Source organism: Notamacropus eugenii, chromosome 6 (genome assembly GCF_028372415.1).
Source record: "Notamacropus eugenii isolate mMacEug1 chromosome 6, mMacEug1.pri_v2, whole genome shotgun sequence".
Taxonomy (NCBI): domain Eukaryota; kingdom Metazoa; phylum Chordata; class Mammalia; order Diprotodontia; family Macropodidae; genus Notamacropus; species Notamacropus eugenii.
The window spans coordinates 68,302,705-68,325,809 of record NC_092877.1 but is presented as its reverse complement, the minus strand read 5'-3'; the positions used below and the strand labels follow the sequence as shown (position 1 = coordinate 68,325,809).

The 23,105-nt window shown below is 37.9% G+C and overlaps 1 protein-coding gene and 1 non-coding gene across 4 annotated transcripts in view; both read right to left on the bottom strand.

Annotated features, from left to right (window-relative positions):
• Window positions 1-23,105, bottom strand: part of CD38 (CD38 molecule) — a 133,955-nt gene that overhangs the window by 102,987 nt on the left and 7,863 nt on the right. The gene's annotated exons all lie outside the window — the stretch shown is intronic.
• On the bottom strand, window positions 19,490-19,597 carry LOC140513010 (U6 spliceosomal RNA). The gene has a single exon (XR_011970053.1). It is a non-coding gene; the product is annotated as a U6 spliceosomal RNA (small nuclear RNA).

Here is a 23,105-nt window from a genome sequence, read left to right as displayed (position 1 = left end):
TGTTCCAACTCTCCCACATCCTCTCCAGCATTTATCATTTTCTTGTTCTGTCATGTTTGCCAATCTTATAGGTGTGATGTGGTACCTCAGAGTTGTTTTGATTTGCATCTCTCTAACCAATAGTGATTTAGAGCATTTTTTCATATGATTATAGATAGCCTTAACCTCTTCCTCTGAAAATTGCCTGTTCATATCCTTTGACCATTTATCAATTGGGGAATGACTTGTATGATTATACATTTGGATCAGTTCTCTATATATTCTAGAAATGAGGCCTTTATCCCCGAGCTTAGCTGTAAAAATTCTTTCCCAATTTACTACATCCCTCCGGATTTTGGTTGCATTGGGTTTGGTTGTGCAAAAACTTCTCAGTTTAATGTAATCAAAGTTGTCCATTTTGCATTTCATAATGCATTCTATCTCTCCTTTAGTAAAGAATTCTTCCCTTCTCCATAGATCTGATAAATACACTATTCCTTGCTTCTCCAGTTTATTCATGGTATCAATCTTTATACCTAAATCATGTACCCATTTGGACTTTATTCTTGTGTACGGTGTCAGGTATGGGTCTATGCCTAATTTCCGCCACACTGTTATCCAGTTTTCCCAGCAATTTTTGTCAAACAATGGGTTCTTATCCCAGAAGCTGGGGTCCTTGGGTTTATCAAACAGAAGGTTGCTATATTCCTTGCCTACTGCATCTTGAGTGCCAAGTCTATTCCACTTGTCTACCTCTCTGTTTCTTAGCCAATACCAAGTGGTTTTGATAATTGCTGCTTTATAGTACAGTTTGAGGTCTGGTAGCGCTAGGCCACCTTCCCAAGCATTTCTTTTCATTAGTCCCTTTGATATTCTGGACCTTTTGTTTTCCCAAATGAATTTTGATATTATTTTGTCCAGCTCTAGAAAGTAATTGTCTGATAGTTTAATTGGTATGGCACTAAATAAGTATATTAATTTGGGTAGAATTGTCATTTTTATTATATTAGCACAGCCTACCCATGAGCAACTAATGTTTTTCCACTTACTTAAATCTGACTTTATTTGTGCAAAAAGTGTCTTGTAATTGTGTTCATATAATCCCTGGGTTTGTTTTGGCAGGTAGACTCCTAAGTATTTTATACTGACTTTATTTGTGCAAAAAGTGTCTTGTAATTGTGTTCATATAATCCCTGGGTTTGTTTTGGCAGGTAGACTCCTAAGTATTTTATACTGTCTACCCTAACTTTAAATGGGATTTCTCTTTCTATCTCTTGCTGTTGGACTTTGTTGCTAATATATAGGAATGCAGAAGATTTGTGTGGGTTTATTTTGTACCCTGCAACTTTGCCAAAGTTGTTTATTAATTCTAGTAATTTTTTACTTGAATCTCTGGGATTCTCTAAGTAAATCATCATATCATCTGCAAAGAGTGATAACTTAGTTTCTTCTTTGGCTATTTTAATTCCTTGGATATCTTTATCTTGTCTAATTGCTACAGCTAACATTTCTAGTACCATATTAAATAATAGTGGTGATAATGGACAACCTTGTTTCACCCCTGATCTTATTGGGAATGCATCTAGCTTATCCCCATTGCATATAATGCTTGCTGAAGGTTTTAGATAGATACTGCTTATTATTTTATGGAAAGTTCCCTTTATTCCTACATTCTCCAATGTTTTTAGTAGGAATGGATGTCGTATTTTGTCAAAAGCTTTTTCTGCATCTATTGAGATAATCATGTGGTTTTTGTTAGCTTTGTTGTTGATGTGATTGATAATGCTAATAGTTTTCCTAATATTGAACCAGCCCTGTAGTCCTGGTATGAATCCTACCTGATCATAATGTATTAATCTCGTGATAAGATGCTGTATTCGTTTTGCTAGAATCTTATTTAAAATTTTTGCATCTATATTCATTAGGGAAATTGGTCTATAATTTTCTTTCTCTGTTTTGTCTCTTCCTGGTTTGGGTATCAAAACCATATTTGTATCATAGAAAGAATTTGGGAGGACTCCTTCTTCCCCAATTTTCAAGAATAGTGTATGTAGTATTGGAATTAACTGTTCTTTAAATGTTTGATAGAATTCACTTGTGAATCCATCTGGCCCTGGAGATTTTTTCCTAGGGAGTTCATTGATGGCTTGTTCAATTTCTTTTTCTGAAATGGGGTTGTTTAAGTATTCAACTTCCTCTTCTGTTAATCTGGGCAATTTGTATTTTATAAAATATTCATCCATCTCGTTTAGATTATCGAATTTGTGGGCATAAAGTTGGGCAAAGTAGTTTCTAATTATTGTTTTAATTTCCTCCTCATTGGAGGTGAGTTCACCCCTTTCATTTTTAATGTTAGTAATTTGGTTTTCTTCTTTCTTTTTTTTGATCAGATTAACCAAAGGTTTATCAATTTTATTAGTTTTTTCATAAAACCAACTATTGGTTTTATTTATTAATTCAATAGTTTTCTTTATTTCAATTTTATTAATCTCTCCTTTGGTTTTCAGTATTTCTAATTTGGTATTTACTTGGGGATTTTCAATTTGTTCTTTTTCTAGCTTTTTCAACTGCAAGCCTAAGTCATTGATCTCCTCTTTCTCTATTTTATTTATGTAGGCATTCAGAGATATAAAACTTCCCCTAATAACTGCTTTTGCAGTATCCCATAAGTTTTGGTATGTTGTCTCACTATTGTCATTCTCTCGAATGAAGTTGTTGATTGTTTCTATGATTTCTTCTTTAACCCAACCCTTCTTTAGAATTAGATTATTTAGTTTCCAATTGATTTTTGGTTTCTCTTTCCATGGCCTTTTATTACATGTAATTTTTAATGCATTATGATCTGAAAAGGATGCATTGATTATCTCTACCTTTCTGCACTGGATTGTGAGATTTTTATGTCCTAGTACATGGTCAATTTTTGTAAATGTTCCATGTACTGCTGAGAAAAAAGTATATTCCTTTCTATTCCCATTTAATTTTCTCCAAAGATCTATCATATCTACCTTATCCAGAGTTTTATTTACCTCCTTAACCTCTTTCTTGTTTATTTTGAGGTTGGATTTATCGAGTTCAGAGAGGGGGAGGTTGAGGTCCCCCACTAGTATAGTTTTGCTATCAATTTCTTCCTTCAACTCCCCCAACCTCTCCTCTAAGAATCTGGATGCTATACCACTTGGAGCATACATGTTTAGTAATGATATTGCTTCATTGTCTATGGTGCCTTTTAGCAGGATATAGTTTCCATCCCTATCCCTTTTGATTAGATCTATTTCTGCTTTTGCTTTGTCTGAGATTAGGATTGCTACTCCTGCCTTTCTTACATGAGCTGAAGCACAATATATTCTGCTCCATCCTTTGACCTTTATCCTATGTGTATCCCCCCGTTTCAAATGTGTTTCTTGTAAGCAGCATATTGTTGGATTATGGCTTTTAATCCATTCTGCTATCCGTCTCCATTTTATGGGAGAGTTCATTCCATTCACATTCACAGTTATGATTACAGTCTGTGTATTTCCCTCCAACCTCTTTCCCACCATTTGTGCTTTTAGCTCTCCCGTCTCCCTTCCCCTCCTCAATAGTATTCACTTTTCTCCCCCTCCTCCTGCAGCCTTCCCCTCCTTCTTTTGACCCCCCTCCCTTTTAGTCCCCTTTACTCTTATTGCTTCTTTCCTCCCTTTTAGCCACCCTCCCCTTTCTTCCCCCTTCCCCTCCTACTACCTATAGAGCTAGTTAGGCTTATCTACTTAAGATTATTGTTCCCTCCTTTGAACAAATCAGATGAGAGTACCTCTCAAACAATGCTCATCTCCCTCCCCTCCTTCCCTCTACTATAGTTTTGTACTTCTTCCTGTGATATAATTTGCCATTTTCTGCTTCCCCCTTTCCACACCTCCTATTACATTCACTTCTCATACTTAAATCATATTTTTGACATGACATCATTTACTTTATGCCCGTTCCCTCTACATATATCCCTTTTATCATAATAGCTGCACAGTTCTCAAGATTAACAGGTATCATCTTCCCTTATAGGGAGGTAAACAGTTTGCCCTAATTGAGTAGCAAGTTTTTGTTTTTGTTTTTTCCCCTCTGTTTACCTTTTTATGATTCTCTGGAGACCTGCATTTGAAGATCAAATTGTCTATTGAGTTCTGGTGTTTTGGTCAGGAAGCTCTGGAAATCCCTTATTTCGTTGAATGACTTTCTCCTTGCCTGAAATGTTATGCTGAACTTTGCTGGGTAGTTGATCCTTGGTTGAAGTCCCAACTCCTTTGCCTTACGGAATATTGGGTTCCAATTCTTTCGATCTTTTAATGTAGAAGCTGCAAGGTCCTGTGTGATCCTGACTGTGTGTCCTTGATATTTGAATTGTTTCTTTCTGGCTGCTTGTAGTATTTTCTCCTTCACTTGATAGCTCTGGAATTTGGCAACTATATTTCTTGGGGTTTTGAGTTTGGGATCCCTTTCGGGAGGGGAACGGTGGATTCTTTCGATGACTATTTTGCCCTCTGAGTCTAGTACTTCTGGGCAGTTTTCCTTGATGATTTCCTGGAAGATATTGTCCAGACTCTTTTCTTCATCATGGGTTTCTGGCAGGCCAATAATTCTTAGATTTTCTCTCCTGGATCTATTTTCCAGGTCAGTTGTTTTTCCAATTAAATATTTTACATTTTCTTCTATCTTTTCATTCTTTAGATTTTGTTTGACTGATTCTTGTTGCCTCATTGAGTCATTAGTTTCTACTTGCCCAATTCTAATCTTCATCGTAGTGTTTTCTTCAGTTAGCTTTTCCATCTCCTTTTCCATCTGACCAATTTTTCCCTTTAAGGAGCTATTTTCTCCATTTAATTTTTGTACTTCTTTTTCCATTCGACCAATTTTCCCAGTTAGGTTTTGGGTTTCCTTTTCCATCTGATCAATTTTCCCAATTAGGTTTTGGGTTTCCTTTTCCATTTGATTAGCTCTTCCTTTTAGGGAATTATTCTCTCCAGTTAATTTTTGAACTTCCTTTTCCATTTCTTCAATTTTCTTTTTCAGGGTGATGTTCTCATCAGTGAATTCTTTTTTTATAGTTTTAAAATCATTGGCCAGTTTTTCTTTTATATCCTTCTTCAGACGTTCCAGGTAATCTAGTTGTGTTTGCGAGAAATTCATAGTCCCATCTGAGGTTTCAGATGGAAGTACAGTCTCAGCTCTAACCTCTTTGGTGTTTGTGTTTTGGTCCTTATCCCCATAGAAAGATTCTATGGTTTTTTCACTTTTCATCTGCTTTTTCTGATTCATGATGTTGGCTGAGTGTTGCAGCTTTTGGTTCTTTCAGTCAGAAGGTACAGATCTTTAAGTTGAGCTGATGTGTGTCTAGGCTAAAAGCAGGCTTTTGTTTTTTGTTTCCCCGATCAACCCTGGGGTTAGCTTCTTAGGTATGTGGGAGGGGTGGTCTGTCCTCAGGATATCTCCTCAGCTGACTTGAGGCAAAGGCAAGGTCAGGGGATGATGATCCCAGCTTCCCTATTGTCTTCCCTTTTCCTCTGGAGGGCTGGGGCACGCCTAGAAACTAACGCGTGTTCCCACCCCTCCTTGGGCTCGGCTCTGAGGCTTGCCTGGGTCTCAGTGCGAATTTTCTCTGCCCTGGGTCGTCTGTCCCTCCAGCCGTCTCCGCTACCATAGGAAGAATCCCCCTTTGCCACTTTTCCAGCCTCTGGTGTTATGAGACCACCCGCCCCCTTCTGCTGTTCCCGCTGATCCAGGATTAATCTGGGGAAGAATTTTATGGTTCCCTCACGGTCATCAGGGGGGAGGAGAGAGCACTTACTAATCACTCTGCCATCCCAGTTCCTGGAAGTTCAAGTAGTGACCCACCGAAGTCCGTCTTCAGGCTGAAGATTTCAAGGGCTGCTGCGCTGATGTCTGGCACTCAGTGGCTCTCACCGGCTCGGCCTGGCTTATCTCCTGCTCCGCTGGTCTCGCCCGCCACTCTCGGGCTCCTCTGGTCCCCTCCGCCCTGCCGCGCCGACCGCGCTGAGCTGTGCGCCGGGGTCTTACCCCCGCGGAACAGATCCCTCCCGTGGACCCTCCGGTCCAGCCTGGGCTCCGAATCCGTCAAAGTCCGTCACCCACTGGATTCTACACCTCCAAAGTCTGGTCAGACTCTCCCCCCGGAGATATCCAGAGGAGTTTTTCCAGGAGCTTAGGTGAGTCGTTGCTTTCACTCCGCCATCTTGGCTCCGCCCCCCGATTACTGTGTCTTGAGTGTGTAACCTATTCCACTGATCTACCCTTCTATTTCTTAGCCAGTACCCAATGGTTTTGATGATTGCTGCTTTATAATACAGTTTGAGCTCTGGTAGGGCTAGGTCACCTTCCCTAGCATCTCTTTTCATTAATTTCCTTGATATTCTGGACCTTTTGTTCTTCCAGATGAATTTTGTCCTAATTTTTTCTAGCTCTATAAAATGATTTTTGGTAGTTTGAATGGTGTGGCACTGAATAAGTAATTTAATTTATTTAGAATTGTCATTTTTATTATATTAGTTCACCTACCTACAAGCAACTGATGTTTTCCAATTATTTAGATCTGACTTTATTTGTGTGAAAAGTGTTCTGTGATTGTGTTCATATAGTTCCTGGGTTTGTTTTGGCAAATAGACTTCCAAATATTTTATAATGTCTACAGTAACTTTAAATGGAATTTCTCTTTCTGTCTCTTGCTGTTGGGCTTTGTTAGTAATATATAGAAATACCAATGATTTATGTGGATTCTGATTTTTTTATTCCACTTAAAAAAAATCTTTATAAGAAAAAACAAAACCTCTAAACAGACATAGATAGGCAAGCAAGACCAGTTCCCTCACTGGTTAGCTCTATAACCTCTACCTCGTTCTACATCTTGATTCTATACAATTTTATTGTCAGATAACATCTTTCCATCATTGGAATCATGATTGGTGATTATACAGATCAGAATTCTTAAATCTTTCAAAGTTTTTTTTTCTTTGTGGTATTGTTACCATATAAATCATTTTCCAGTTTTAATTACTTCACTCTGTGTCAGATGATGTGGGTCTTTCTAGACTTTTCTAATACTGTCCCTCTGGTCATTTCTTATAGCATAGTGGTTTTCAATTATATTTGTGTGACATAATTTGTTGAGCCATTCTCTCACTGGTTGGTGTCCCCCTAAGCTTCCAGTTCTTCGCCATTAAAAAAACCCATTCTTTGTTGTAAGGAATGGCTTTCTGGGAAGGAGAGGAAAGAGGGCACAAGGCAAAATATAGGCAGTATAAACAAAAGAGGGAATGGAAAGGGAGGAAAGAGAGAAAGGTCCTTGTAGGAAGGAAAAAGAACTAAGGTGAAGATAAAAATCAGACTACATTTGTGGTGGGAATTTGGTAATGCTGTACTCATCCAGTTCAACCACATCTTTGAGGAGATTGTACCTTGAAGTCTCAAAACATGAAAGAAGTTGCACTGAAAGTATAATCAATTGCTTTGATACAAGCCTCGAAGGTTCCTTTGTAATTTTAACTCTCATAGGCTGATTTTCAACTCTGCTCTGCCCTTGATTTCCCCCTACAGAGCTATAATTATCACTAACTTCCTAGTTAGATTTTTTTTTTTTCTGGAGAATTTCATCTGAGAAATCAACATTTCCTCCAGGGATTTAGGTTAGTCAGTGAAACACCTTCTGATGAATTTCACCTACTTTTTCAAAGCCAAAGGCAGAAATCACTTTTTAATATTTTGGTGATCTAAATAAGAAGAGAATATGTTTGGATGAGATCAAAACAAATGCTCCCCCCACCTCTTTTAAAGTCTCTCATAGTTAATATATGGCAGAGCCAGGTTTTCTGACTCCAAGTCCAAATTCTCTCTATATATTTAATGTGGTTTAAGAAAAATTCAGCTCTTCCTCATAATTACAAGTAGCTGCGTCTTCCTTAGAAAGAGAACATCTCTCATTTTCTTTCTGTGTTTTAATGAATCAGTTTTTCATTGTCCTCAGCAAAAGAATCTCAGATTCTAGTCCTTGACCCAGTATTTACAGTATTAATAAGTTATTGCCTTCTCTGAACTTCAGTTTTCTCATCTGCATTATGAAACAACTGGACTTGGTCGTTCCTAAAGTTCCTTTTTAATATGTGGAGGCAGGTCCTGAGAACTGATTGTTACGTTCTTAGTGTGACTACTTACACCTTGGAAATGGTCGTGGTACAATTCAGGTTTTGATTTATTACTTTGTTGATTGTTTAGATTTAGAGAAAGTGATAGAGGAAATACTAATAAAGCAGTTTAAACTTTGTTTTCATTATCTGGAATAGTTGACCCAAAGTCCTAATTTTGTCTATGACTCAGTTTTCACTCATTCAGAGCTTTTTTTTTATTTATTATTTTTTTGAGGTCATCTTGTTTGTATCAACTTGTCTTTTGTAGTCTTTTAGAAAGAATCTATCCCTCAGGACGCCCATGGCAAGAAGAATTCCTGACTGCTGGAAGTGTTCCTGTGGATTTATTATTTCTGGAGGAATTTCTTTCCGGAGGAGAATGTGCACCCTGTTATGTTGTGACATTCAAGGCATTCCTGAAATGAGCCTGTCTGGAGAAATTATTTCGGAGAGGAACTAAGTGACTTGCCTTGTAAAAATTTGCAAAAAATAATAATACAAATGAATTGCACTTTAATTTCTCCTTCAAATTCACTAGCTCATTTGCTAATGAGATGGGTAGTGAAAGTATTACTAATACCCTTTGTGAGGCTGTAAGAGTTCAGGACCTTTGTTCAAGGTCAACCCATGTGGAGGGTGAAAGAAGAACAATCTAATCCAGGTTTTCTAATTCTAAATACAGGGCCCTTAAGGATGATAGAAACATTGAATCACAAATTTCAAGCTGGAAGGGATCTCAAAGGCCATCTAGTTCTACTCTACCATTTTACAGATGAGAAAACTGAGGCCCAGAAAGGTTAAACTACTTGCTACTAGGTTGAACTCACAGAGGTGGTGTCAGAGGTCATATACGAATCTAGGTCCTTTGACTCCAATATCAGTGTTCTTTCCAACTGATCTAAGGAGCAGGACAAGTTTCTGAAGATATGCATGCTAGCACACACACACACGTACATATCATACTTCCCTAGGAGCCAGCAAAATAACACAATGAAAAGCAACATGTAGAGCCGAAGCAAAGCTGGGCTTGGTGCTGTAAAGACCCCTGTTCAACATCCACATCTGACACTGATGAGCTGTGACCATGGCCTGTTCACCTCAAAGTCTTCATTTGTCAAATGGACAGAACAATGTCTACTGTACCTACCGCACATCTATCAAATGAAATAAAATATATAAAGCACTTTGCAGACTTTAGAATTTATGTTGTTATTATTCTGGTCCACCATCCTTCTAAGAGGTAATGTTTCCAATAGCAGGAATAATCAGAGACCTTCCCATCCTCCTGGGAAAGTCTCCCATTCCTATCTTAGGAAAAACTGCAACATTGGTGAGATTGCTAGTCAAGAGGCCATGGAAGAAATCAAACAAAGATAATTGACCTATCCAGGAATTGAATCTGTAGCCATGACCTCACTGACCCATGCTCCAATTCAGGGGTAGCCCACCCAGGGTCCCAAGACTGCATATGACTCTTCAGACTTTGATATGTGACCCTTGAGGCAAGCATGAAGAAATGAGTGGCCATTGGAGATGAATTAAGTGCTGTTATTAAAAGTAATATTATAGTAAGGCAGAAGAGGGTGCTCTAACCAATCAGTATTCAAGGAAAACGTTTTGATAGTTAAATGAATTCGGTACCAAAGTGAAAGGGGAAGAGTGCCATACTTTTTTCTGTGACACTAGTGAATTCTACATTTCCACCTTTGATTACTTTGGTCAAACCTTCCTCTAAACAACTTAGTTAACAAAGCCAGTTTCCCAGTACTCCGTTGTTTCCTTCTTTCTTTCCCTTCCATCTGCCATCCCTAAATCCTTCTAACTATTACTATAAATCCACAGAATCATAAAATCTTAGACTCGAAAGAGGTTGAAGAAATAAATTAGCTTAACTGCTCCACTCACCCTGTGACTTTTTAGACCAAAACATCCTTCCCTGGACACTACTACCCTGCTGGTGTTGACTCTTCCATTAGAATATATACTCCTTGAGGTCAGGGGCTGTCTTGTTTTGTATTGTATTAGCATAGATCTTGGTAAGGAGTTTTTAAACCTTTTTTTCATTCATTCTTTCCTAAGCCAGGAATCTTTAGGATCCAGCTTCTGTTTACATACTTCCTGCAATGGGGTACTCACTACTTACCAAGGAAACTTTTTCTATTTGGGGATAGCTGTAATTATTAGGAAGTCATTATACTGGGTTAGAACCTTTTTTGTTGTAACTTCTATTACTTACTCTTCGGGGCCAAACAAAACAAGTCTAACCCATCTTCCCTGTGACAACCCTTCAGAAAAATCTCTATAATACAAACCATCTCTTCTCTTCAGCACTAAATATTTTCATTTATTTCCTCATATGATATAATTTCCATACCTCTTGTCATCTTTGTCTCTTTCTTCTGGCTTAATTCCAGTTTCTCAGTTACTCATTTTACAACTTTAAAATGGAAATATGTATGTAATATGCATGGTGCTCATTATAGGCAGGAGCCCATGTGGAACTGAGCTGAGCATCGGTGATCTCTCCAGGTTCATGTGCTCAGCACTGGAACTCTATGGAATGATAAAACAATCCTCATGATGGCAGCAGAAGGAAGATGATGTGTCAAAGACAATTAGCCACTGAACCAAGACCAGTTCAGGAGATTTTAAAAAGAGATTGAATGCCTACTCTCACTTTCTTTTTTCTAGAGCCTATGTCCTAGAATTCTCTTTAGGGCTTTCCGCAGTAGGCCAGGGGAATAGGTCTTGCTCGCAGAAGCTATGAGAGGAGTTTACATATGCTAAGCAACTTGTATGCTACTTATACCAGCCAAAGTCTGCTGCTTCAAAGCAACCTAACCTTAAACAATGACCCTCAGGAAGGTTGAGGAAAATCCCAAATGTATTACTTTGCTGATGAAATATAAGCTTCTTGAGGGCGGGGAATGCTTTCTTTGTTTTTCTTTTTATCCTCCCTTGAGTCATCAGTGCATAGCCCAGTGGTTAGTAGATGCTTAATAACTGCTTATTGATGGAATGATTGATGATTAGAACATTTGTTGGGTAGGGACAGAGTCCATCATGGAGAAAGAGAGATTGGGTCCAAATCTGTATCTAACTGAAAGTATAAACCAAAGGATAAGCCAGATCATGGAGGTGAAAAAAATCTTTTTTAATATATATATATACACATACATATGTACATATATTTGTTTTATTTAGTTTTACTTTTCAACATTCATTTCTTTTTTGAATAAATTTATTTATTTATTTTTCATTTTCACCATTCACTTCTGTAAGATTTTGAGTTCTAAATTTTCTCCCTCTTCCTCCCCTGGCCCCTCCCCAGGACAGCATGCAATCAGATATAGGCTATACATGTACAATCATATTAAAGATATTTCCACATTAGTTATGCTGGAGGTGGAAAATCTGAGTGGAGATTTCCAACAAGGAAGGTCTACATTTGAAGGCACAGCGGTAGATAAATGACCATTTGTCAGACATAGCCATAGGCAACCCCCACACCCTGCTCTGAAGGTATGTCCTTAATCTTGGTGAGCAGAGTCCCTTCCTAATCAGCCCAACCAAGGACTCAGTCTCAAAGGATTCACAATCTAATGGAGGGAAGAATGGGTATGCAGTGCAAAGAAGAGATCCAGGCAAAGTGCTAGAAGAAATTCGAAGAGGGGTAAATTTGGGGAATGTGTGGCTAGGTGGCACAGTGGATAAAGTCTGAAGTCAGGAAGACTCATCTTATTGAGTTCAGATCTGGCCTCTGACACTGACTAGCTGCGTGACTCTGAGCAAGTCACGGAACCCTATTTGCTTCAGTTTCTTCATCTGTAGAATGAGCTGGAGAAGGAAAATGCAAACCACTGCAGTATCTTTGCCAAGAAAACCCCAGATGGGGTTACGGAGAGTCACATGCAAGTGAAAACAACTGAGCAACAACAAATTTAGGGGAGAAATTGGAGGAAGGTCATTTTTAGCTTATAGGGAAAGTTTTATTCATGGAGAGGGTGGAATGTGCTTTGGGTCTTGAAGAAAAAGGAGAAGGGAGGGAAGGACTCTTCTAGGAATAGGACACAATGGGAATAAAGGCAAAGTCAAGACACATCAGGATATAAACAGTAACTCCATTTGACTAAAATGTAAAGTAGGAGAGGCAAGTAGCAAAAGATAAGCCGGGGCAAGATGTTTGTTTTTGGAAGGAGGGGATAAAGGATACTTAGAATAAAAAGAGAAGTGCTATCAGTGAAATTAATAATAACGAGAAAGTAAGGAAACAAACATTTATTCAATACCTACTGTGTGCCAGGCTCAGGTCTAAGCACTTTACAAATACAATCTCATCTGATCCTCATAGTAACCCTGGGAGGTAGGTGCTATGATTATCCCCATTTTATACTAGAGGAAACTGAGATTGACTCATCCAGGAGCATGCAGCTAGTGTCTGAAGCTGGATTTTAACTCAAGTCTTCCTGACTCCAGGTCTAGCACTCTATTTATTATTCTACTTCAATGCCACTCAATTATGTAGAATAGAAGCTGTGGTGTATAAACTAAAGATACCACTTTTTTCTGATGATGCAAAGATAAAGAGGTGGAATTTACATTTCAAAACCTTGGACATGTGACAGAGGTTTATGGAGCATGAGCAAATTCCTATCAGGACAGGAAAGAGTTTTTAAAAGTATGATAGGAAAGATGGGATCAAGGTGAGAGAACCTCCATTCTTCTTTCAAGAGATCAGACTTGTGAGACCCATTAAAAAGTGATTTAAATATATCTGTTATAGGAAGGCCACGAGTCAAAAGCTTAAAGAGAAAAACGGAGATCTCCACCTGCAAAAGCAATGAATGGAAAACCAAGATTTTAAAAAAAACAAAGATGAATTTTTAGCAAGCAAGAAAGATAAATTTATACAGAGGAAGTCAAGGAGATTCAGAAAGAGAGGCTCCATTGAAATATACTTTAAATGAATTCTGAAAAATATTAGAAAAGATCCATTTATGGCTCATGCTCTCTAGTGAGTTCTTTTTTTAACAGAAAAGGATCTTGTATTTTGTCAAAAGCTTTTTCTGCATCTATTGATAATATTACTCATATTATTTTCAGTATTCTTAAAAATATAGTTCATTATAATTTTCCTAATATTGAACCAGTTTAGTATTCCTGCTATAAATCCAATCTGGTCATAGTGCACTATCTTTTTAAATAGGTTGCTGTAATCTCTTTGCTAATATCATATTTAAAATTTTGCATCCTAGCAAATTAAAGATATTAGTCTACATTGGTCTTTGAAAATCTTAAGAACTCAGGTAAACACCATGATTCCAGAAAACCAATGATAAGAGTGCTACATATCTCTTGTCAGAGAAGTGATGGACAGTATATGCAGAATAAACATATATTTTTGGACATGGACAATGTGGAAATTTGTTTTACTTGATTATGCATGTTTATTACAAGGGTTTTGTTTTTCTTTCTTTTCTTCAGCAGAGGGAATTGGAAAGGAGAAAAAAATGAATGCTTGTTAATTGAAAAAATAAAATTTAATTTGAAAAATTAATGATAGTATGGATCTAGTGATAAGGGGAATTGCTTTTTTTAGGAGCTACAATGTTTACCTTCCAGAGGGATTCTAACTCACAAGATGGTTTTGTCAGTCTGGAGGAGACTGTGTAGGACACTGTGGGAAAGAGAGATTGACTGAGGGTTACCTTGACAGCAACTCCAAATTCATTCCCCAGCCAAGGAGAGCTGATGGGTTTTTGAGTGCTTTGTATTTCTCTATTTGTTCACGGGGTCCTGTGAATCCATAGGATTTTATGCATTTTACCTAAGACAAAATAAAGGCAATTCCACATTTTCCCCTTCCCCCCTCAAAAAAAAAAAAAAAGGACAAGGGAGAGAGGAAATAAGCAATGTTGCAATATTGTAAAAAAAAAAAAATTCAGGTAGAGAAAGGTAGGGGAAGAGGGGGCAGTTGGTATGATCCAAAAGGTACAGATAGTTCAAGTAGTTCAAAAAGAAAGAGAGATGAAAAGCTAATAGATTTAATGGTGAATGAATTTGTTGGCAACCTTAGAGAGAGCAATTTTAGTAGAGTAGAGGGACTGGAAGAGAGATTATAGCAGAATGAGAAGTGAGTAGGAGGTGAGGGGGTAATGATCACAGAACAATCTCTAAAGGATCAGAATTGCAAGTGACCCATAGGGCAATGGAAAGACAAAAATGGTGGATGTAAGTGGGTTGCAGCCTATTTCCAATGATGATTTACAGATAAAAAGAGGCATAAAATCTATCAATGAGGGACAGGGCAGAAATATCTCAGAAGAGAAGGAAGATGGATACGGAGCCTCCATCTTACCTTGGTGTCCATAGCTTTTCTTAAAAGAACTAAAGGAAAGTCTCCATTATGTTTCATAGATTCTCTCTGGAGAATTTATAGAAGGTGATAGACATGGATGGTGCACCAATAAACCCATGTCTGCCTACTTTGATGTATGAAAATATAAAGGCTAACCTACCATCTTTTTCCTCTTGTCCTTCTGCTTTTCTGACCAGCTCCTTTTCACTTTCCTTTGTTAAGTCAACATCCATCCCCCATCTCTCATAGTAGGTGTGCTGAAGGCTCTTTCTTGGGTACATTTCCTGTCTTTTTCTACCCACTCTCCCTAGATAAGCTCAACAAATAATCATTCAATAATCATTTCTATTCCTAAGACTCTCAAACAAAGGTCTAATCTCTGCTGAATGCTTATTCCATATTATGAGCTGCCACTGTATATAGCATCTTTCTCAAAGTCATCATGTCCAAAACCAGATCTCATTTTCTTCTCTGATAAATCTGATTCTTCTCCAAATTTTTCTGTTTCTATTAAGACACTACTGCTTTTCCACTAACCTGGATGGAAGCTTCTTCACTCCTTTACTCTCCCTCACCCCTCATAAGCAATTTTTGCCAAGTTTTGTCAATTCTTTCTCCATGTCATCTTTCCTATCATTCCCTTTTCACCACTCACAGAAATACCATACTAATTGAGATTTTCATCACCTTACCTTCAAGGAAGCTCGGAGTTGGAAGGAACCTCCAGTGTCATGTAGTACAACTGACTACAACACTTGGTAATAATGCAGCTTCTGTTTGAAGATCTCTGTGATAGAAGCAATATCTGCCATGCAGACTAGCTTAGCTTCTCCTTAAAACATATTGAAACCATCTTCAAGATTTAATTGATGAGGAAGATGAGGCAGGAGTGCCCCTCCACATCCTGCCCTGCATCCTCAGCCCTGATTCCATTGCTGGCACTGCTCTCAGTCCATTACCACCATATGTAAAAAAAAAAAAAAGACCAAAGAAGCCAAGGAGGAACCACAGAGGATAGTGGCACAGTTATCTGTTATGCTTGTTCATCTAAATCCAGAGCCCAAATCCAAAGAAGGTAGAAACCCAAAGAGAAAAGGGAAAAGACTGAAGACTGTAAGGATTCTAACAACTCTACAGCAAAAGTAGGTGCCAGAACAAACCAGGAATAGGAAACTGACAACGCTAAAAATGTGAAATAAGTTGTGTGAATTTTAATAACTATGTTTCTGATGCCTTTACAGTTTGAAATATATTTTCTATCAAGTTTTATAAAAACATCAAATTTCATTTTACTTTTTTCTTAATGTTACATTGTGAGCACATTGAACACTTTATTATTTCAGAGGGATTGAGCAGATATTACAAATAGGATGTCTTAGAATCTGGATTGAAATGGGTGGGGATTTCTTCTCTCAGTTTTTGAGAGGACATCTCTTAAATACAAAGAGAAGGTTCTCTGACATTTACACATATAGACTACATATCAGAAGCATTGGTATTAACACTGATACCCCAGCTTGTCCTGTAGAGATCGGAATGGTTAACTTCAAAAATGTGTACCTTTCCTTCCCTGACTGCTATTAGCATCTGCTTTACTCTTTCAAAAACAAAGGACTACCCCCACGTCCCTTCCTTTCCCAGTCCCCCTCCCCCACTGTCTTTCAGGCAATTTGGATTTCTATAATAGCTTCCTCAAATGAGATCACTTCCCCAGAACAGTTTTTATTCCTTTTGTATTGGGGATCATGTTCCCAATGAAGAACACTGCAGTTTTTATTTCATTTCCTTAAAGTCTTGTTAAAAAAAAAAAAAGGCTTGCAAAAAGTTGTTAAACAACATATGTTCAATGCCAAAGTGTCTACCCTCATTCTAAACTTTTCCATAGTACAAAGTATAAAATGAAGATTCTTTGTTGGGTTTTATAATAACTATGTTTTGGGTAATCCACGGAGAATGGGAGTTTGAAACTTGTATACTTTTAGCAATTGTAACTCTTGTCCTACCTGAATTACCATGATTTTTTTTATTGAGAAGTGCCTTTATTAAAGCTGGATACATTTCATCTTGGGGCAAGGATAGCTTAGGGAGGGCAGTTCCTGAGGAATCAGAAACTCATCCAACAGAACAATTTAACCCATGCAAACATTCACCTGAATCAATATTCGTTGAAAACACTTTCCCTGATATGGCAAAGAAAACCTCCTTATGTTAACTGTTAGAACCATAAGGCATCTCCTTCCATTAGAATCTGAAACCTCAACTACCAAATTGGCCTCCAACAACTCAGGGGATGGGAAACCCATTGCCTGTCAAGGAACCCCATTCCACTTTTGTTATAGGAGAGTTCAAATTGTTAAGAATTTTTTTTTCCTTATAGCAATATAAATACATGTACCTCTTTAAAACTTCTACCCGTTACTCTAAGTTCTGCCCTTTCAAACAATAACAAAAATGTCTTCTTCATGAAGGTCTTTCAAGTACTTAAACAATTATTATAACCAGTCCAAGGCTTCTAATCCTTCTAAGCCAAACAACTGTTCCTTCAAGTAATCTACACAGAGCAGGTCCTCTACCATGTTGCCTGCCTTCCTCTGGGTGCTCTCTAATTTACCCATGTTCTTAAAATGTATTGCCCCAAATTGGATACAATACCCCAGATGTGATATGACCAGGGCAAAGTCTAGTGAGCCTTATACAGAGAGGTTATGCCTAAAACCAGAGAAGCTTTCTTGGTTGTTACATCACCCTATTCATTCCTACTGGGTTTAAATGTATTCAGACTCCTAGATCTTTTTTAGATGGGCTGCTACATAGTCATACTGCAAATGATACTGTTGATTTTTGGAATCCTCAAAGTTATTCCTATCAAATTCAGTTTTTGTAGATTGATCCCAATGTTCTACCCTGACAAGGTCTTTCTGAATCTTGATTCTAGTGTGATAACCTTCACATTGGATATGCATACCATCTATGCTTTCGTCCAAGTCATTGATACAAATGTCAAACAGCACAGTTGCATATAGATTCTTGGGGGCACTTCACTGGAGATCTTATGCCAAGTTGACTGAATCATTAATGACTATTCACTGTGGTGGGATGATTTCAGAAAAACATGATAAGGATTACTTGAACTGATGCAAAGTGAAGTGAGAAGAACCTGTTAATCATTGTGCACAATAACAGCAAGGTCATGATGATGATCAACTGTGAAAGACTTATCTAGTTTGATCAATACAATGACCCAATACAGGCCCAAAGGCCTCATGATGAAAAAATGCTATCCACCTCCAGAGATCTGATGATCTGTCAGTGCAAATTTAAGTATAATATTCTTTATTTTTCTTACTGTTTTAAAAATATTACTAATATGGAAATAGGTTTTGTATGATTTCACGTGTATAAATAATATCATATTGCTTGCCTTCTGACTGGGTATGGGAAGGAATGGAAAGAAGAGATAAAATTTGGAACTCAAAATTTAAAAAGAAATGTTAAAAATGAATAAGTAATAATTTTCAAAAAACATACATTCATTGAGTCCAGTCATTCAATCAGTTTGTACCCCTAATTGTGCTATTATTTAGCCCATATCTTTCCATTGTCAAAATTTTATTAAATGCTTTACTAAAAGTCTAGATAAACTCTATTGACAACATTCATTCCCCTGATCCAGGGGAAAAGAAAATAAGATATGCTTGTTTGTTACCATGGATATATGTATCTAATTATATGCTGCATTTCCTCAGTAAAATTTAAGTACCTCATGGGCAAAAGTTGTCTTTGTTTTGTCTCTTATATGTTTTTTATGTATTAAATTCAAAAGAGATGGTTGTTGTATTAGACTGAACTGGACTGGATTGGATTAGATTAGAAGATGCCACACTGGCTCTTAGTGATCACTGTGGCCTTCTCTAAATCATGTGCTGTTGCTGTTCAGTTATTTTTCAGTCATGTCCCACTCTATGTGACTCCATTTGGGGTTTTCTTTGAGAAGATACTGGAACGGTTTACCATTTCTTTCTCCAGCTCATTTTACAGATGAGGAAACTGAGGCAAATAGTATGAAGTGACTTGCCACCCATTCAAATAGCTAGTAAGTGTCTGAGGATGGATTTGAACCCAAGTCTTTCTGACCCTAGGTCCTGCACTTTATCCACTGTGCCACCTAGCTGCCCCACTCTGGATCATTATCACTTTATCAATGTTATAGAATACTTTCAGGAATTTAGGTCAAGTTCCCTGGCTTCTACACTTCTTCTTGCTTATGCTCCTAAATGTTCTCCCATTTTATAGTCTGTCCCCTCTCCAATTTATCCTATACAAAGATACAAAATAACTTTTTTTGCTGTCATGAAAAACATACTTCCATGTTAGTCATGGTATAAAAAGAAAACACAGACAAAAAAAGAAAAATGAAATAAAGAAAAAGTATACTTCTATCTGAACGAAATAATTTTCTTAAAGCACATGTACAGTCATATTACTTCTCACCTCAAGGATCTTCAATGGTTCCATATTGCCACTAGATAAAATACAAACTTGAATCCATTCTAATCCAATAAGCATTTATTAAGCACCACTACGTGCAAGGCACTGTGGGAGGCTCTAGAGATACAAAGATAAAGCAAAACAACCCTTGCCCTGAAGGAACTTATAGTCTATTGAAAGGATACAGCAAGTAAACAGATAAGTATATATAATATTTCAAGAAGGAAAATAGTCCTAACAAACAAAGGTGACAGGAAAGGCTTCCCAAAAGAGATGGCACATGAACTGAGCCTTGAGAGATGCTAGATTTTCTAAAGGGTAGCAATAACCAAAGAGTGCATTCAACAGTTTGTGCAAAGCACAGAGATAAGAGATGAATGCTGAGTTAGGAGAAAATCAAGTGGCCTGGTTTGGTTGGACAGAGATGGACAGAGAGGGCATGAAAGGGAGTAGTGTACAACATTCCAGGAAAGGTGGGCTTCAGTCAAATTCTTTTTTTTTTAATATGGAACCTTCATGAATTTGCATGTCAGCCTTGCGCAGAGGCCATGCTAATCTTCTCCGCATCACTCCAATTTTTTAGTATATGTGCTGCCAAAACAAGCACTTCAGTCAAATTCTAAAGGGCTTTAGATGACACGCTAACTAATATGAATAATATAAAGTCTATCTTTTGATTGTCCTTGCATAAAAATTGGGGTAAAGGAAGACAAAAATACAGGGGTTAGAAGTGGCTACCTGTTAATAATGAAATGCTAGTTTATTCTAAAAAAGCATTATTCGTATCAAGTCTCTACCATCACAAAGGGAAGAAATCCATTCCAGAAACAGGCAACACAGCAAACAAAGGTCTGGAAATAGAATGGAGCAAGAATATGGAACAAAAGATCTATAGAGATCAGGCTTTAATACAGTTTGTATAGTATTCTGAATAAATGAAATTCAGTAATGGGAGATATGATCAAAAAGTTAGGATGGAGCTGGATTGTGGGGACAAGAGAGAGAGATTGGGAGGGGGTAGAATGTCAGAATGAGGAAATTATAATTTATTCAATAGGGAATAGGGAGCCATTGAATATTTCTAATAGAGGATAATCTAATCAAAACAGTACATTAAATAATTTAAATGTCATAGTGAAAGACTGAAAAGAATAGACTCCAGATTGGAAAGCAAGCCAGGAAACTTTTCTCAGTATCTCTAGCTACCAGTACCTGTACCTCTAACATTTCTTTGTATCTGTTTTGCATCTAGCTTGTGCATATACCTATATACACACAGCTTATCTCTCCAATTAGACGTGAAGCTCCTTAAAGGCAGAAACTACCTTTCCTTTTTCTTAAAATGGTCTAAGAAGTAAAAGTCCCTAAACTGGGGCAGTTGCAGTAGGAGTGGAAAAGAGGAGAATAAATACCAGAGGGATTTCAGAGGAAGAATCAACAAGGTGTAGGCAAAGGCGGTAAAATTGGGAAAACTTAGTCAATAAGCATCTATTAAGTCCCTACTATGTGCCAGACTTGTGTTAACCTCTAGGGATACAATGAAAGGCAAACTGTGCAGTTCCTGCCCTGGAGGGGCTTATAATCTAATAACTGAGATGACTTGCAAACAAATATGTATAAACCAGCTTTATACAGAATCAATAGGAAATAATCAGCAAAAAATCAAGAGCTATAATTAAGAGAGATTGAGAAAAGTCTTCTTATAGAAATGCATTGATGTTTGGAGCCTGGCTTGACTGTCAAATTTATTTTTTATAATATTCCATTTACTCCTCTACTTGTGCCCTTGATTCTATATTCTCCCAATTTTTTCAGGAACTTTCCCTATTGATCATTTCTTCTCCTTCTGAATACTGTCTCCCCTCAGAGTTTTTGGGTCACTGCTTTTCTCTTTTCTAACTACTCATTATCAGTCTCCTTTGCTGGATCTATTTCCAGATCATACCCACTAAGCATCATTGTAACTATCAAGTTACATCTGCCATGCATCCTCCCCTCATTCAGCTCCCATGCGGTCAATTATAATTTTTTTGCCAATAACACCCCTAGTCTTTCCACTGAGTGCCAGTACACTTAGTCGAGTCAACTATCTTTAAGTGCCAGCCATGCACCAGGTACTGGGGGTACAAAGGCAAAAACCAATCCCTGCTCTAAGGCAACTCACAATCTAATGAGGAAGCCAACAGGCTAATGATTATGCACTAACAAAATATGTACAGGGTAAACTGGAGATAAACTCAGAGGGAAGGCACTAAGGTGGAGAAGAATTGGAAAAGACTTCTTGTGCAAGATGAGACTTGAAGGAAGTCAGAGAAGCTAGGAGTCAGGGATGAGAAAGAGAGAGTCCCAGGAAAGAGGGATGGCAAGGAGGACCATGTCACTGGATCAGATGGTATGTAGATGAGTGTAAGGACAGGGATAAGCTTAGGAAAGGTAGGAAGGGAAGAAGTTTTATATTTGTTCCTTTGACCTTTGGTTCCTCATTCTTATTTGCCCACCTGTCCAGTAAGTTACCAAACAGGGTGATTCATCTACGTGCTATGTAATTTCTCACATATATTCCAAAAAAGAAACTAAAAAGGTACTCACTATTCAATGTCGATCAGACATAGATAGCTATGTATTTCCTCCACACAAAAGTACATAACACACAAAAGTTGGATAAGTATACATTAATGATTAACTCATCACTCCTCTTTCACTTTCCTGGAGGTGGACACTTACATCAAAAAGTGAAGCATTTTATGGACTATCAAATAGCCATTTCACCTTTGCCTTGGCTCGGCAGTCTCTGAGCAGCTCTAAGAAAGGTGCAAATCTTCCATTGAGCCAGTGAGTGGCTTGGGTCCATCCTTCAGGTAGCAGCTTTTCTCTAAGAAAAGCGTAAATGCAGAAAGTTCCTGCTGCTTCTAACTCAGGGACCTGAGCACCAAATCTCTCAAACCAATCAAGTAGCCTCTAAGGCTGGAAATATCATCTCAGGATTCATGTTTGGGCAACTCTCTAGGCTCAGAGAAAGAAATACTAAGCAGAGGACCTTGACAAAGATCCTGACAAAATCTAGGTCCTTAAGATCTCAACTGAGGCTTAACTAAATGAGCATGTGCAAGGAGCCACTATATTTAGGGGAGAGGGGCAGAAGAAGAATCCCTCATACCACTCCTCACAAAGAGAGTTCCTACATACTTAGTATATGAGAATGGAAAGAACAAGAACAGAAAATGTTTCTCCCTTTAAAGTCCACTGAATAGATAGTTCTTTCTAGTTCAGTATCCAATCTTCTTTTTATACATCTCATTTCCCATGGAGTTCATCATGGAGCTCAAAGAATCTCTATATGACCCCAAAGGGGTAAATCCTTCAGGGCTGGATTCCACTGAATGGATAGCTCTTCCTAGCTCAGTGACTAATTCTCTTTCTGTGCTTTTTTTGCCCTTGCTATTATAATGGAGGCCAAAGAATTACTATATTACCCTAAAGGACCAAATCCCTCAGTGGTGGGCCATGGCATTTGTGGTATTCCAGAACTAGCCAGAGAAGCTCAGTTCAACTTCAAGAATTTTAGTTCATGGAATCCTGCTAATCTTTCCTCTGAACCTTTTGAAATCTATTCTCCTAAACCTAGAACACGTCAGATAGTGCCTACATTTTCTTTCCTATTCTAGAGGGAAGCACCTCATATAGTTCATGGCATATATTAAGGAGGTGGTATGATAACGTGGAAAAGGATTGGCTATGGAATCAGAGAACATGGGTTCAAATTTCACTTCTAGTGCCTACTTACCTGTGTGGCTGTGGGCAAGTAACAACCTCCTTTGGTTTCCTCATCTGTAAAATTTAAATCTGTAATGTGAGGAAGTCCAATAAAATGGCATCTGGAGTTGCTTCAAGCCTGAGACTTAAGGTTCTAGTAAATGTTAATTAAATTTAATTGCTTCCAGTTGGATCTGATACTTGAGATTCTGTGAAAGGGTCTCAACCTCCCAGGAGTTCTAGGACCTCAATCTGTTCTAGATCTTGAACTGAAAAGAGAAGAGTGACCCACAAATCTGATCTCTAAAAATTAGAAGTATTCTGGATATACTAAAGTGTGGTAATCCATGCACAGCACTGTA